The sequence below is a fragment of the Bos mutus genome, chromosome 9 (genome assembly GCF_027580195.1).
Source record: "Bos mutus isolate GX-2022 chromosome 9, NWIPB_WYAK_1.1, whole genome shotgun sequence".
In the NCBI taxonomy this organism is placed as follows: Eukaryota; Metazoa; Chordata; class Mammalia; order Artiodactyla; family Bovidae; genus Bos; species Bos mutus.
The window spans coordinates 72,520,588-72,534,893 of NC_091625.1; positions in this window are offsets into that span (position 1 = coordinate 72,520,588).

Genomic DNA, 14,306 nt, shown 5'->3' on the forward strand with positions numbered 1-14,306 from the left:
GAGGAAAGAAGTTTGTAGCTGCTGTGTCTGTCTCTGCATGGAAAAAAGTAAAGCCTTGTCACTCAGGCACCCAGCAGAATTCAGTTAACTTTTTGGCCAAAACTAGGTCATGTAGCTGCCTTTAACTAGAAAAGATTTGTGGAGTAGATAATATTTAAATTTCAGGTTACATTGCTAGGACTTTTGCCTCTCTGTATTCTTTTCCTCCAACTCTTCTGCTATAGCTCAGAAGGAATTCTCTGCTTTGCCCAACTCAATCTTATCGTTCTTACAATGGTCAGCTGAATAATGAACTCTGTAATGAAGTCTGCTCAGATTATTTCCACCTAATGATTTCCTCATTTTCTAAGCATTTGTATACACATTTTATGCTACCACAGCATGTACTTGTGAGTCTATTGTTTTATCACGAGCTTATTTATTTTTTCTTAGTCCTTTTCTTGTGCTTTTCAAGAACAAGTGATTCCTATAAGCTCCTATGTGCCTAGAATGGGACTGTGCCTAGTAATGTTCTCTAAGCTGAACAGAGAAAGAACAGGCCGGGCAACTCTTTGTCTTTTCTCCATGGTAATGTGCACCGTGCTCTTCAGGCAGCAGAAGTCCTCGGTATCTTTGGTGCCTTTGTGTATGCAGTGAACTCTTTCTGACACTCTGGAAGCTTATTGTTAATACAAATCACAAGGACCACAAATACAGATCATAATGGTAGACTTGTAAATTTCAGTTATCCCCAGTGAAAGATTAGAACTGAGTGGTTTGTACAGCATCCAAGAGATTTTCCCAAGGAACCTTATGATTAGAATGAGGCTACAACTTTCCATCTCTTAGAAGAGTTGCCAGGAAAGGAACATGCTGGATGCATGAATGATCACTGACTGACAAGCCTGAACCCCGAGAGTCAGTGGCCTGGAACTCCACTGGTGGGTGCTAAAAATGCGGGCACTAGACAAAGCCCGTAGCAGGCAGTGACATGTGGCTTAGTTTATGAGGGGGGAAATCAGCAAACTACTTATTATGTACATTTCCTCTCCTTCCCACTCCTCAGCCTTCTGTTTCAAGTTATTTCTGTATTCATCTCACACTTTCTATATTTTTTCAGACATGTATTAACAAATTAGAGAGATGATTTTTACTGGCACTTGCAATTTTCTCCTGATGGATATATCCCTGGAACGTATGTGTGAAACACACTAGTTTGAAAACAATCACAAGTGGCGAAATGGTGATTCAGGAATTATGGGGTCAAAATTGAAGAAAACAAGAAAGGAGCAGGGAGAGAACGCTGAGAAACCTATAGGGAAAAAGCTATGATGACATACACGGAAAGTAAGAAATGCAAATTGTAACTGTCAACTAGCAAAGTCAAAAATATAGCCTGCCTCTTTTTTTGTGGCATAATTTATCAATGTAGCACATTTCTGAGCACACATTCTGTTCTTCAAATTGTGGTCATGTCTACAAACAAAATAAATTTAAAGGGGGAAGACTACCAAAAATAACTCTGGGTTATCATTTTTCAAAGACCTGATGCTTTGTGACTGAATTTTTCACTTTCAACTAGTTGGAGTGTAGTCAAGTCAGCTGTCTACAAGGATGAAAAACACGATGCATATCTTGTTAACCAAGATGGGGTGCTTGCGTGGACACTCAGTTGTGTCTGACTGTTTTTGACCCTTTGGACTGTAGCCTGCCAGGCTCTTCTGCCAATGGGATTTTTCAGGCAAGAATACTGGAGTGGGTTGCCATTTTCTCCTCCAGGTAATCTTCCCAACCCAGGGATGGAACCTGCTTTTCCTGCGTGTCTTCTGCATTTCAGGCAGATTCTTTACCCACTGAGCCATCAGGGAAGCCCTATCTATGTTTCTATATTCCCCCATTCTTGATCCTATTTAGAAGGAGTGAAGGATCCTTTTGGAGAAAAAAATGTTCAACCACACTTGCTAAGTTGCTGTGCTCATCTTCCAAGATTTTGGTTTTCATGTTCTGTGGTTCTAAGAGGAGAGTCATAAAGAACTGAAGCAGAGCACAGTGCTGTGTTTCTACATTGCACCTTTTAAATATTCCTAGATTTTGTACATTTTAGAAAGAAGGATTCCTAAGTACACATTTTGTTTTTGAAAAGGCCTTTACAGTGAGCAAGCTGGGAGAAGCACCACAATTAATATGATCTGCTGGTTGTACGGCTTTGTGGATACAATAAGAAAGACTGAATTTTACACTTTAAAAGGGCGAATTTGATGGCATTTGAATTATATCTCAATAAAAAATAATAAAAGATATATCCTTGACATCAAATGACTTTTTAAAAAAAATACATATTCATTTGGTTGGGCAAGGTCTTCAGTTCAGTTCAGTCGGTCATTCATGTCCAACTCTTTGTGATCCCATGGATGGCAGCATGCCAGGCCTCCCTGTCCACACCAATTCCCGGAGTATACTGCACTGAGTTGGTGATGCCATCCAACCATCTCATCCTCTGTCATCCCCTTTTCCTCCTGTCTTCAATCTTTCCCAGCATCAGGGTCTTTTCCAATCAGTCAGTTCCTCGCATCAGGTGGTCAAAGTATTAGAGTTTCAGCTTCAGCATCAGTCCTTCCAATGAATATTCAGGACTGATTTCCTTTAGGATGGACTGGTTGAATCTCCTTGCTGTCCAAGGGACTCTCAAGAGTCTTCTCCAACACCACAGTTCAAAAGTATCAATTCTTCGGCGCTCAGCTTTCTTTATAGTCCTACTCTCACATCTATACATGACCACTGGAAAAACCATAGCTTTGGCTAGATGGACCTTTGTTGGCAAAGTAATGTTTTTGCTTTTTAATATGCTGTCTAGGTTGGTTATAACTTTTTTTTAGTGGCACTTGGGATCCTTGATCTTTCTTGCAGTATATGGGATTGGTTTTTTAGTTGTGGCATGTGGGATCTAGTTTCCTGACCAGGGATTGAATTCAGGCTCCCTGCATTGCAAGCATGGACACTTAGCCAACTGACCACCAGGGAAGTCCCCAAATGGCTTTTAACCTGCAAGTCACATTACCGCATAGATGACTCTGAGATGTATCTCCCAAATACAGCACAAGAAGAATAGGACCATGCAAGTTCTAGACACAGGCTGGGACATTTAGAAAGTTTCAAGCTTCAGGGTATCCAAAACATTGTCTAGAAGAAAGTATATTGGCTCCAGGTGGGCGTGTCCCTTGGCTGCATAGTCTTCTTACCTCTAAAACTAAAGCATGCGCCTCAGGCTTGGGCCTTATCTGCCTGGGTCTAAGGGATTCCCTGGTAGCTCAGAAGTTAAAGATTCTGACTGCAGTGCAGACCCAGGTTCAATCTCTGGGTCGAGAAGATCCCCTAGAGAAGAAAATGGCAACCCACTCCAGTACTTTTGCCTGGAAAATCCCATGGACAGAGGAGCCTGACAGGCTATAGTCCACGGGGTCACAAAGAGTTGGCCATGACTGAAGTGACTTCATTTCACTTCATTTTTTTTCAGGGACAGGAGTGCCCGGAGACCCCACCCTCACTCCCCAAACTTCTGGACATACCCAGCTACAGAGATACAGCTTCCTGTCTTACCTCTGACAGGAAGCTGAGCTTAGCTCATCAACCAGTTCTTACCTACACTCTTTTCTCCACCATACAGGACACACAAGCATACAAATCAGTAAGAGGATCCTGGCTCATTCATTTGTTTGAGGAAAGGAAGGACACCATGTGACTTGAAGTAAACTAGGCCAAGGTCTAGATCTTAAAAGGGCCTCCTTAAACACATACTCCTTCTTCCTTATGTAATGACTAAGCTCCTGTTCTCTCTCATCAGGACACTCAGCAGGACTCAGGAGTTTAATGGATTTCTCTCACTTTATTGAGCAGCTAAAGTGGTTTTGAACTCTATGGGGTAATTTAGAAATTATTGTGAGATGTAATTGACTTTTATAAATATGCACATATTTTGCACTAATAAGCATTTGCATTGCAATTTGTTTGTGCATGTGTGCCCTTAACCTTCCAGAATGCTAACAAACTGATCACATGCTTTCAAAAAAGTGCAATTTACCATTTTTAATTTTCGCTCAGTTGTATCCGACTCTTGCAACCCCATGGACTGCAGCACACCAGGCTTCCCTGTCCTTCACCATCTCCCAGAGCTTGCTCAAACTCATGTCCATTGAGTCGGTGATGCCATCCAACCGTATCATCCCCTTCTCCCCCTGCCTTCAATCTTTCCCAGTATCCGGATCTTTTCTAATGAATCAGCTCTTCACATCAGGTGGCCAAAGTATTGGAGCTTCAGCTTCAGCATCAGTCCTTCCAATGAATATTCAGGATTGATTTCCTTTAGGAGTGACTGGTTTGATCTCCTTGCAATCCAAGGAACTCTCAAGTCACTCTCAAGAGTCTTCTCCAACACCACAGTTCAAAAGCATCAGTCCTTCTGTGCTCAGCCCTCTTTATGGTCCAAGTGTCACTTCCATACATGACTACTGGAAAATGTACAGCATATATTGATAATTAAGCAGGACTGTGTTCTGGTCCCTAATCACTAGAGATTCCCTTTAAAGAAAATTATTTGACCACACAATTTGCTGTAAAATGTGATCCTTTCAAGGGATACACCCGTCCCGGGTAGATTAGTTTTTTCAGACAGATAAGAAATACTCACTAAGGGAGGAACCTCTTCCAATAAGTCCTCCTGTTTTATTAATATGTGTCCCTGCTGAAAGTTCTTTAACTGCAAGTTGCTCTGGTCAGTTGGGGTGGAGGAGCGTTTTCCATGAGACTGTCTCCTGCAGGTACTCCTATCACTTACCTGTTAGTGCCAAATCATAGGGGGCTTAAGGGGTCTGGCCAAGACATTCAGTTGTAATGTTTACAATCATTGTGATTTGTTTTTACACCATTGCTTTGACTTCAGAAAGTACCACACTTATATCACCCCTGAAAAATAGGCTACTCTCCTATTATAAAAGAGCTTCATGAATGCTCAGCAACTTCTGTGCCACGTTAGCATCCTCTGGTTTCTTTCTTTCCGTCCTCAGTCATCATCAAGGACACAGAGTCAGCAGTGTGCCGAGCCACCTGCATTGCCTAATGGATGGCAGATTGCATCTGTATCCACTGGGCAGAGCCCAGGGACTGGAGAAGAGCAGGGATGATCTCCAACCTTATTCTGAATGTATCTTGGCCCCCACTCCCCAAGCAAACTTAAATGTCCTCCCTTTTGAGACACAAGTATATTTGCTTTGTGCATCCATGATTTTGCTTTTTATTTTTAAAATTTTATTTATTCTTGGCTGTGCTGGGTCTTCATTGTTGTGGGGGGAGCTTTCTCTAGTTGCAGCGAGTTCGGGGCTACTCTCTATTTGTGGTGTTCGCCCTTCTCATTGCAATGGCTTCTCTTGTTCGAGAGCATGGACTCTAGGGCTCGAGCTTCAGCAGTTGTGGCACATGGGCTTAGTTGTCCTGGAATGTGTGGAATCTTCCCAAACCAGAGTTTGAACCCACGTCCCCTGCATTGGCAGGCAGATTCTTAATCACTGGACAACCAGGGAAGTCTATCAATGTCTTGATTTTATTATTTTTAAGTTTCTCGTTCATATGTGTCTACATCAGAGTTTTCTTTCCTTAAGTGTATATATGAAGTCCTCATTCCATAGATCAATAATGCACACACTAAAATGTGGTTTTTGAAATAATATTCATTTTCTCATTGAAGTTACACACATTATGAGAAATGTGGAAAATTTAGAACAAGAAGGCAATAAACAACCACCAGAATTGCCATTTCACTATCCAGAGATAATTACTTAGTGTTTTAGCACATGTATTTTTATACACACATGTACATCTTTATACGTACATGTACATTTTTATATGGACGTGTACATCTTTATACGTACACGTCCATGGTTCCTATATTATTGAGACCCTGTAAATATTTGCTTTGTAATGTTCTTATTCACTCAGTAATATACCACAAATACTTGCCATGTTATTAAGTATTAATTTGAAACACTGTTTTCAAACTTTCATTTGCATAAGACAAAGAGTTTGCATAAGAGTCCCCTGGGAGCATGTGGAAAGGAAAGATTCTCAGGTCCCTGATCACAGATTCTAACTCATAAATCTGAGATAAAGACCAGGATCTGCATTTTGAAAGGCCTCCCAGGTGATTCTGGTCTAGTTGATTTTCAGCCCTTGCTCTGATAAGCACAATATATGATATGCTTTTTAATTGCTACATTATTGTTACATTACCTAGACATGCCATAATTTATTAAATCCATCCCATAGTGTTTAGTTAACTTTAGTTTTCAAATTTTTACTACATGACTAATTCCTCTATGAATAACCAACTACATATTTTTTTCTGAACATCTCTGATTATTTCCTGAGGAAAACTCTGCAAAGTGAAATTATTGGGTCAAAAGAAATGAAGATCTGAGCAAAGTATTAATAGATGGTATTTTGGGCAGAAAAGCAACTCTGTAAGCTATAATTGTTTAGGCGCTAATTGTGTCTGACTCTTTTGCAACTGTGTCTGACTCTTTTGCAAGCCCATGGACTGTAGCCTCCAGGTTACTCTGCCCCGGGATTTCCCAGGCAAGAATACTGGAGTGGGTTGCCGTTTCCTTCTCCAGGGAATCTTCCTGACCCAGGGATTGAACTTGTGTCTTCTGCATTGGCAGGCAGATTCTTTACCACTGAGCCATGAGAGAAGTACTTGCTGTAGACTAATATGAAGTTTATAACATCTGCCATTTTGGAGGAAATTTCCATATGCCAGGATAGTGGTTCTCAGAACTTACTGTGCTAATCACAGTCTCCTGGACGGCTTGCTACTCTCGCCTCCCATTTCCCTCTGATTCATTAGGGTGGGGCCTGGAATCTGCATTTCTAACAAGTTCCCTGGTGACGTTGATGCTGCTGGTCTGGGGACCACACTTGAAGAACCACTGTACCAGACACAACCATGAGTGTTTTACATAGGTGATATAAGTTTCACAGTTGAGGACTGAGACTCAGAGAGCATCTGACGTCATGAGGCTAACGATAGCAGAACTGGGGTTTGATTTCAAGTTTGATCTTTCAAAGGGTGATGTTTTCCCACAGGCAGCCTGGTTTCTCTCTCCATCAAATTGCCTACAAATAAAATATTTAAAATGTCTTCGTAACAAGCACCAAAGGTTTCAGTGTAAACTCCCCTTCCAGTTTATTAAGAGTACCCCAGGGAGGAGAGAGGTTAGGAAGGATTTGGCCAAGAATTTTTTTCAAAGGGAACTTGTTCAATGAGTTATGTTCCACCGTTCATATTAATCTACAGTGTTGCTTCCCCACCCTCCAGTGGCTTCACTGACATGTGGACATTAAGAGACTCATTTCTCATCAGTTACCGTAACTGTCTAATAGCCCTTCCTTGGGAGAGAGCTCTAACTTCTCCAAAAAACAATTTCAGGCTTCTTCATACAATAGCCTAAATTACAACCTGTTTGTTCAGGCAACTCAGTAAATAAATCATATCAGTGCAAAAAACAAAGAACTCTTGTCAAACTGGTTGGCTAATAATTCCCAGTACAGCAAACACCCGGTAGACTGGCAAAACATGAAGTCAGGTTGGCTTCCACCAGATAGTTTAAGAGAGGTGAACGTTTCCTAACCCACAGCCAGCATCACCAGGTAAATTATCCACATTTCACGACTAAAGACATTCTTAAGGTCTAATTATGGATTTTCTTTTACCTGTTTGTTATCCTGGGCTCTTGTTTTCCTGCTGTCTTTTAGTGTGTTAATGATTGTATGTGTAGATCATGATTATATTTTTGCTTGTCATTCTGTCTTCATTTATTCATCCTGTGAGCTGAGTACTTTGCTACAAGGAGTAAAACACGTTTTGCATGGCTTCTAGCATAGCTCCATTGGATGTCAATACCTGAGAACAATTGGATGTAGATACCTGTGCTATTCAAATACATAATGTAAGTGCATTGCTTCCATTCATGTTAAAAATAAATTCAGTCTGGGATACTCTGTCATGTAAGACAAGGCAATACATTTCAGTAAGTATTTTATTTAGACCTTATAAGGAGCCTTATACAGCCTCTGGTTTTATCATTTTCAGTAACTCCCTAACTGGATAAGGGAAAGTCTTGGGCAAAGAACACTTGTAAAGTCTGTTTGTGGAAAAGTGAGTGTGTTCATGATCTGAGTTTCTCTAGGACTGTTTTGGTGGCAGAAGGATGATAGCAACTAGAATTGTCTGAAGAATGTCCAATATTGTCCTATAACTATTAATGAAAGAATTAACTTTCAGATTTGATTATAGTCTGTTGGGAACACTGCTGAAGGCATGTCTACAGCTAGAAGTTTGATTAGCTGATTCTTAAGGATCTTGTAACACACACACACACACACACACACACACTAGTGAGTACACCTAAAGAAAACATGTAAAAGTGTGGGTGAGGAGAAAAAGAGAACAGAATCACAACTACCTATCTTTTCCAAGGGAGTGTCTGGGTAAGAGAAGGGATTAGGATGTGGCAGGAATGTGTATTTTGTAAAAGCATGATATCCTTTTTATTAATAACAAACAATACTTTCAGTATTTGTCCTGCATTTAGTGTCTTTCACTAAATGTAGAGCTTTCTCCAAACTCAGTAATTCAAGACGTACATGTTTGTGGGACTATATGAAACATCAGTGTTTAGCCAAATCTTATTAAGTGAAATCCACTTAGCCAGGATCACTTTGAAAATTCTACTTTTAGAAACATGAGGAAATTACCTAAAACAAACTCCTATTGATGATTTAGTATTTTATAAAAAGGACATTTTTAGGTCCTTTTTTTCAGCTTGACATATTTTTAGACAATGATTATTGGTATGTTAATAATTGCACAAGAAATTATTTTATCAGAAGAAGACTTAATTATTATTTTACTAAGAAAAGAAGGCATACTAACATATTTCAAATGTTTTTGGTAATAAGGATGAAAACAAAAGTTTTCTGTTCATCACTGATATAGCCAGAAAATTTAATTAGCTGGTGTACTCCAGTTACTTATTGTATATGGAAAACACCACCTACAAATTAATAACTAGGAATATCAAGTACTGGTGTCCAAACTTGTTTTATATAAATCAGAAAAACCTAGCCCTAAAATGCCCAGATACGAGAGCTAAATAATTTTTTAAATGTCTTTAAGCTTCACGTTGCACTGTGTATATATATACAAGGAGTGAGTCAGTTTCTTTGGGAATGTCACAGGTGTATTTCCAGCAGTCAAACTCATTTGAATTACAGAGGCTGTGAAGAGTAATATATCAACACATGGCTTCCTGTGTCTGGAATCAGAATTTCTGGGCTTCCTCTGCATTCACTGCTTGCCAGCTGCAGGCCCCTGGGCAAATCATTTCATTCAGTGTTCTCTGTGAGATGGGCAGGAAAAGCAGCAAGGTTGTTAAAGTCTGAAGATTCAAAGAGATAAACATACAACACGCTTTTCACAGGGCCTGGCCCTAGCAGGCACCAAAGAAGTCTTACCTTTCCATTCAGTACTTCATATTATGAAATTCTATATCTTTTTTAAAAAATTGTGGTTAAAATATATATAACATGAAATTGACCATTTTAACCATTTCTAGGCGTTCAATTCTCTGTTCTTTTTATTTAGAGGGAAACTTTGACCAATATGCAAATGTATGCATATTAATACTGTGCAATTTGCTTTAGCCACAAACATTGAAGAAAGAATCAAGACTGTATAAAAACATTCAGTATGAAAAGCCAAAGTTCTCTTCAGCTTTATAATTTAAAAATGAAGGATAGAAAGGCATAACATAGCTTCTTCAAAAGGCTCAGCAGCATTTCAAACACAGAGAATTTACTGAAAACACTCCCTTTTAGTAACTGTAAAAATAGAACACTGAAATGATAAAGATAAAAACTGAAAGGTAAAAGTCTCCCTTGCTCTTTACAAATTCCTTTCCCTTCCTGCCACATTTGCACATCCTCCTAGAAGTGTTTTACGCATCTACAGGCATATAAATCTGTGTGTCCAGCTTTTCAAATGGAATCACACCACAACCACTGTTTTTCATCTAGATATTTTAAGCTTCAAATAATATCTTAAAATATCTTTAAAATAATTCACCTACAAATGTAATTATGTAGGTCTGTCAAACTTATTTATAAAGTTCCTAACTGATGACATTAGAGTTCTAGTTCTTTCCTTCTTATGGAAAACAAAAACAAAAAGACCTAGAATAAGTGCCTTTGTACATAGGTGCATAATTTTGTAAACACTGAAGGTTAATTCCCAGCAAGGAAGACATAGCAAGCCATTTTAAAGATCCGTGAAAAACAAAGACACACATGAAATGAAATTTATTTGGAGCAGATTGTTGTATTGTGGATCTCCAGGGTCCTAACTTGACATTTTGTCTTCTTAGAGATTAAATTAAAGCAGACAGCTTCCTAGAGAAGTGTTTACGATGCTGGAATTCCTTACCGGTTAAACAAGGTACTTAAATTCTCTGAATCTAGTCTTGCCTAAAGTGGCTATTGTGAAAGTCAAATGAGATGTTGAAAGTAAGCATTTTGCACAGTAGCATTTAGCATGAGTAACCTCTCAATAAATAATAATGAAGAGTTAATAATTACCTGGTGATAATGACTATTCTTAAGGAGTGCCAAACCAATGCTTCTCAAATTCCCAATGTTTAAATACTAATGTTAGCAATTTAAATTATCCATTTGTCATTTATGTGGTGTGCATTCCCTCTTACACCTGAATAAATGAAAGTCCCTTAGTCGTGTCTGACTCTTTGCAACCCCATGGACTATACTGTCTGTGGAATTCTCCAGGCCAGAGTGGGTAGCCATTGCCTTCTCTAGGAGATCTTCCCAATCCAGAAATTGAACCCAGGTCTCCCACATTACAAGTAGATTCTTTAGCAGCTGAGCCACCAGGGAAGCCCAAATGAAGATGTGAAGACTAGTATTAATCCTTCTCTGGAAATATTATATTCCCAAGTTTCAAATATCTTGTTTTTCTTATTCTTCTTGTTCCCTCATTACCCCACCCCCTACCCCGCGCCGGCCCTCCCCTGCCCCAAAGAACTGCTTCTCAAACAGTGATGTAGTTTTCACAGCCCTGCTTCAGGCCTTTATCTGGTTTGAAACGGGCCCAGCTGCACAGTCAAAAGAAACTTGGTCTAGAGCTGGAAGTAGAGAAGAAAATTATGTCCCTTTTAAGAATAGGTTCACCGAGCACTTAGTAATGAGCAAAGGAATAATTACAAGAATATCTTGGGGTTTGCTGGTGCTGAAGCCCTGGAGAATTGCTTTCTGGGAGGAGGGGACTCACAGGCAAATCCTCCAGCTAGAAACCAGAGCCTTCCGCCAGGTCCTCTGCAGCCTGTGACCCAGCTCTGCCCCTCAGGTGGCCTTTATCTGAAGAGGGAAGTGAGAAGCAGGAGCGTATGGAATACAGTATTTATTTTTTCTGGTGAGGGCGACAGTGACAGCTGGGGCTTGTGGCAGCAGGGGCGGAGCTTCCGGTGTCCGGTGTCAACCTGGACTCGGGTCTCCTGGGTGGTGGGGCTTGTCTGGAGCTGTGTGTGGGCTGCCAGGCCTGGCACTTTGGCTCACCTGCAGCTGCTCTGAATACTGTTCAGTTCCTTTGCTGCTTAGATAGGCTGCTTGAGTTGGGCTATTTATAACCGAGTGCCTAAACCTCCCTCTGTCCCAGGGCGCCAAACTCCTCCCGTTGCCTCACTTCGTTGTTGAGCACCTGGGTCCTGCCCATTACTCAGGCCCCTTGGAGTCCGCTTTGACTTTGGTCTTTCTCTCAGTTTCTCTCCACAGTTGCGTGGTTGGTCTTTCTACATAAACTCTGAGCCCCCATGGTTTACTGTTCACACAGCTACTAGAAAGAATTAGAAAGAATTTTTATTTCTCCTTACCTCGCAATTTTTCAAGTTCTAGATTTTTGGTTATAGTTCTCTGGTTGATGAATGCTGGTTTTAGTTATGTTTCCTCAAAGCCACATTGAAGTCATTCTTCAGGATGTTTGGAATATTCTCCTGCCAACATTTGGCGATTGGATGAGTTTTATATTTTCTGTCCAGCTGCTTTGTGCAAAAAAAAAAAAAAAAAAAAGGGTAGAAGGGCAGTCACTCTGTGCTTCACATATTCACCCTAGTAATGAGCATAATATCTAATGTGTATTTTTTCTTAGAAAAAATCAGAAGACTTCCCTGGCAGTATAGATGTTAGGATTCTGTGCTTCCAATGCAGGGGCATGGGTTTGATCCCTGGTCAGGGAACTAAGAACCAGCAGTCAAAAGGAAAAAAAAGAAAGAATCTGCAAGTATCACTTATGCTCTCAAAGGGAAAATGACTCATTGCCTCAAAAGCCTTATTATTCAATATTGTCATCTGAACATGATTTGTGTCTCTAAATGCTTTAGTGGGTAACCTAAGATTATGGGGAAATGGGAAATGTACAAATGTGTTCAACTTCTGGCAAAGGACACTTGTGAGAAGAAGTGCTCCCTTCTTTTAGACTTTTTTCTCATCTGCTGGATGTAGTCAGTGTGGGTGGGGCCATATGGTACCACGGGGTGATGTATTACAGCCTGACCAGGGGACTGTGGGTGCCATACATTGGGCACCTGCCAAGATCTCCCCGATCCACTTCCCTCAGGTCACCTTTCATGTGAGAGAGAAACAGATTTCTTCTCATGTAGGCCACAATCATTTTGGACTTTTCAGTTATATAGTCAAACCTATCTCTAAGTAATGCACACCTGTGATTTGGAAGCTTTTTTAGCACTTAGAAAATACTGTATATATGTTATTTCATATTACTTCTTCAACAATCGTATAAAAGACGAGGAACAAGAATTGTTATTTCCATTTTTTAGAAACTTATTTTTTAGGAAGTTAAGTGACCAGTGCAGAATCAAATAACTAGTGAACAGAGAATCTAGACAAAGGGAAGTTCGATACCTTTGTGCAGCGAATCACATAAGTGCAGATGTGCAGACAGAAATACAGCACACAGAATTGGAGGAAGATAGACCTGGCTTCAAATTTTCTATCTTATCATCTTAGGCAAAGTATCTACCTTTTCTGACCCTTGTTTATTACCTGCAAAGCGTGTAAACAGTACCTCCAGGGACTGAAAATTCCAAATGCAGTGAGATTTGTGAAACTTCTAGTCCAGGGTGCAATATCCAGTAGATGCTTAGTAAACCAAGCTCTTATTGTGGGTAGATGTTTATCGGCCTGAAGATGTTCAGATATGGGAGCAAAGGAATGGAGTGGAGAGACTAGAGAGTCTGCTTCATCTTGAAATCCCAGATATCTGCAAAGAATTTGAAATATTTTTATTTCTTTCTGGTTCAAAAGACCAGATTAGTTAGTGGGCTTGGGGATGATCATGTTTTTATGTCTTCTGTTTCTCCTTACCTCTGTTTGGAGGGAAATGTCACAGGAAGAAATGTCTTTTGCTTTTAAGCTCCTTACAAGTTTCAAGAAGAGGAAAAAGTACCCATTCCCAGCAATTTAAAATTTTCCCTTAAAGAAATAGATGTAAGAATTTCTAGAGAAGCATGCTGAATTTTGTTTCTCAACTACTGTTTGATGCACCCTTTATTTGGCATCGGGTGGGTATTGTATTGTATAATGGGATTAAAAGGAGATTTATGAGCTTCTAGAGGGGGCTAGAAGCTCATAAATCTCCTTTAAATCCCATTATACAATTCTAGAGGGGGCTATTGGAGAAGGAAATGGCAACCCACTCCAGTGTTCTTGCCTGGAGAATCCCAGGGACGGAAGAGCCTGGTGGGCTGCCGTCTATGGGGTCACACAGAGTCGGGACACGACTGAAGTGACTTAGCTCAGCAGCAGCAGAAGGGGCTAAAACTTATGAGTTTCTAAAGTGGGCATTTTAGTCAGGATCAATGAAGCACTGGCAGCCAATGTGCCAAGTGACTTGAGCATATCAGGTATGATCTGATCCAGATTCAAGTTTAAGTTAGGTCCAATTCGTACTGCAATCAGTGGTGGGTCAAAATAATAATGTGTATCAGAATTTGCTGTGAGATGCATAACATTTGTGGACTTATCAGCCACGATAAGTTTTATCTTCTCTTTTTCAGATTCAACTAGATGAGAAAAAAGTCTTTCAAGCCCCTCAGACCTTTATACAAAATTATTCTAATATGCAGGCTTCCCAGGTGGTTCAGTGGTAAAGCATCTGCCTGCCAGTGCAGGAGACACAGATTTGATCCATGGTC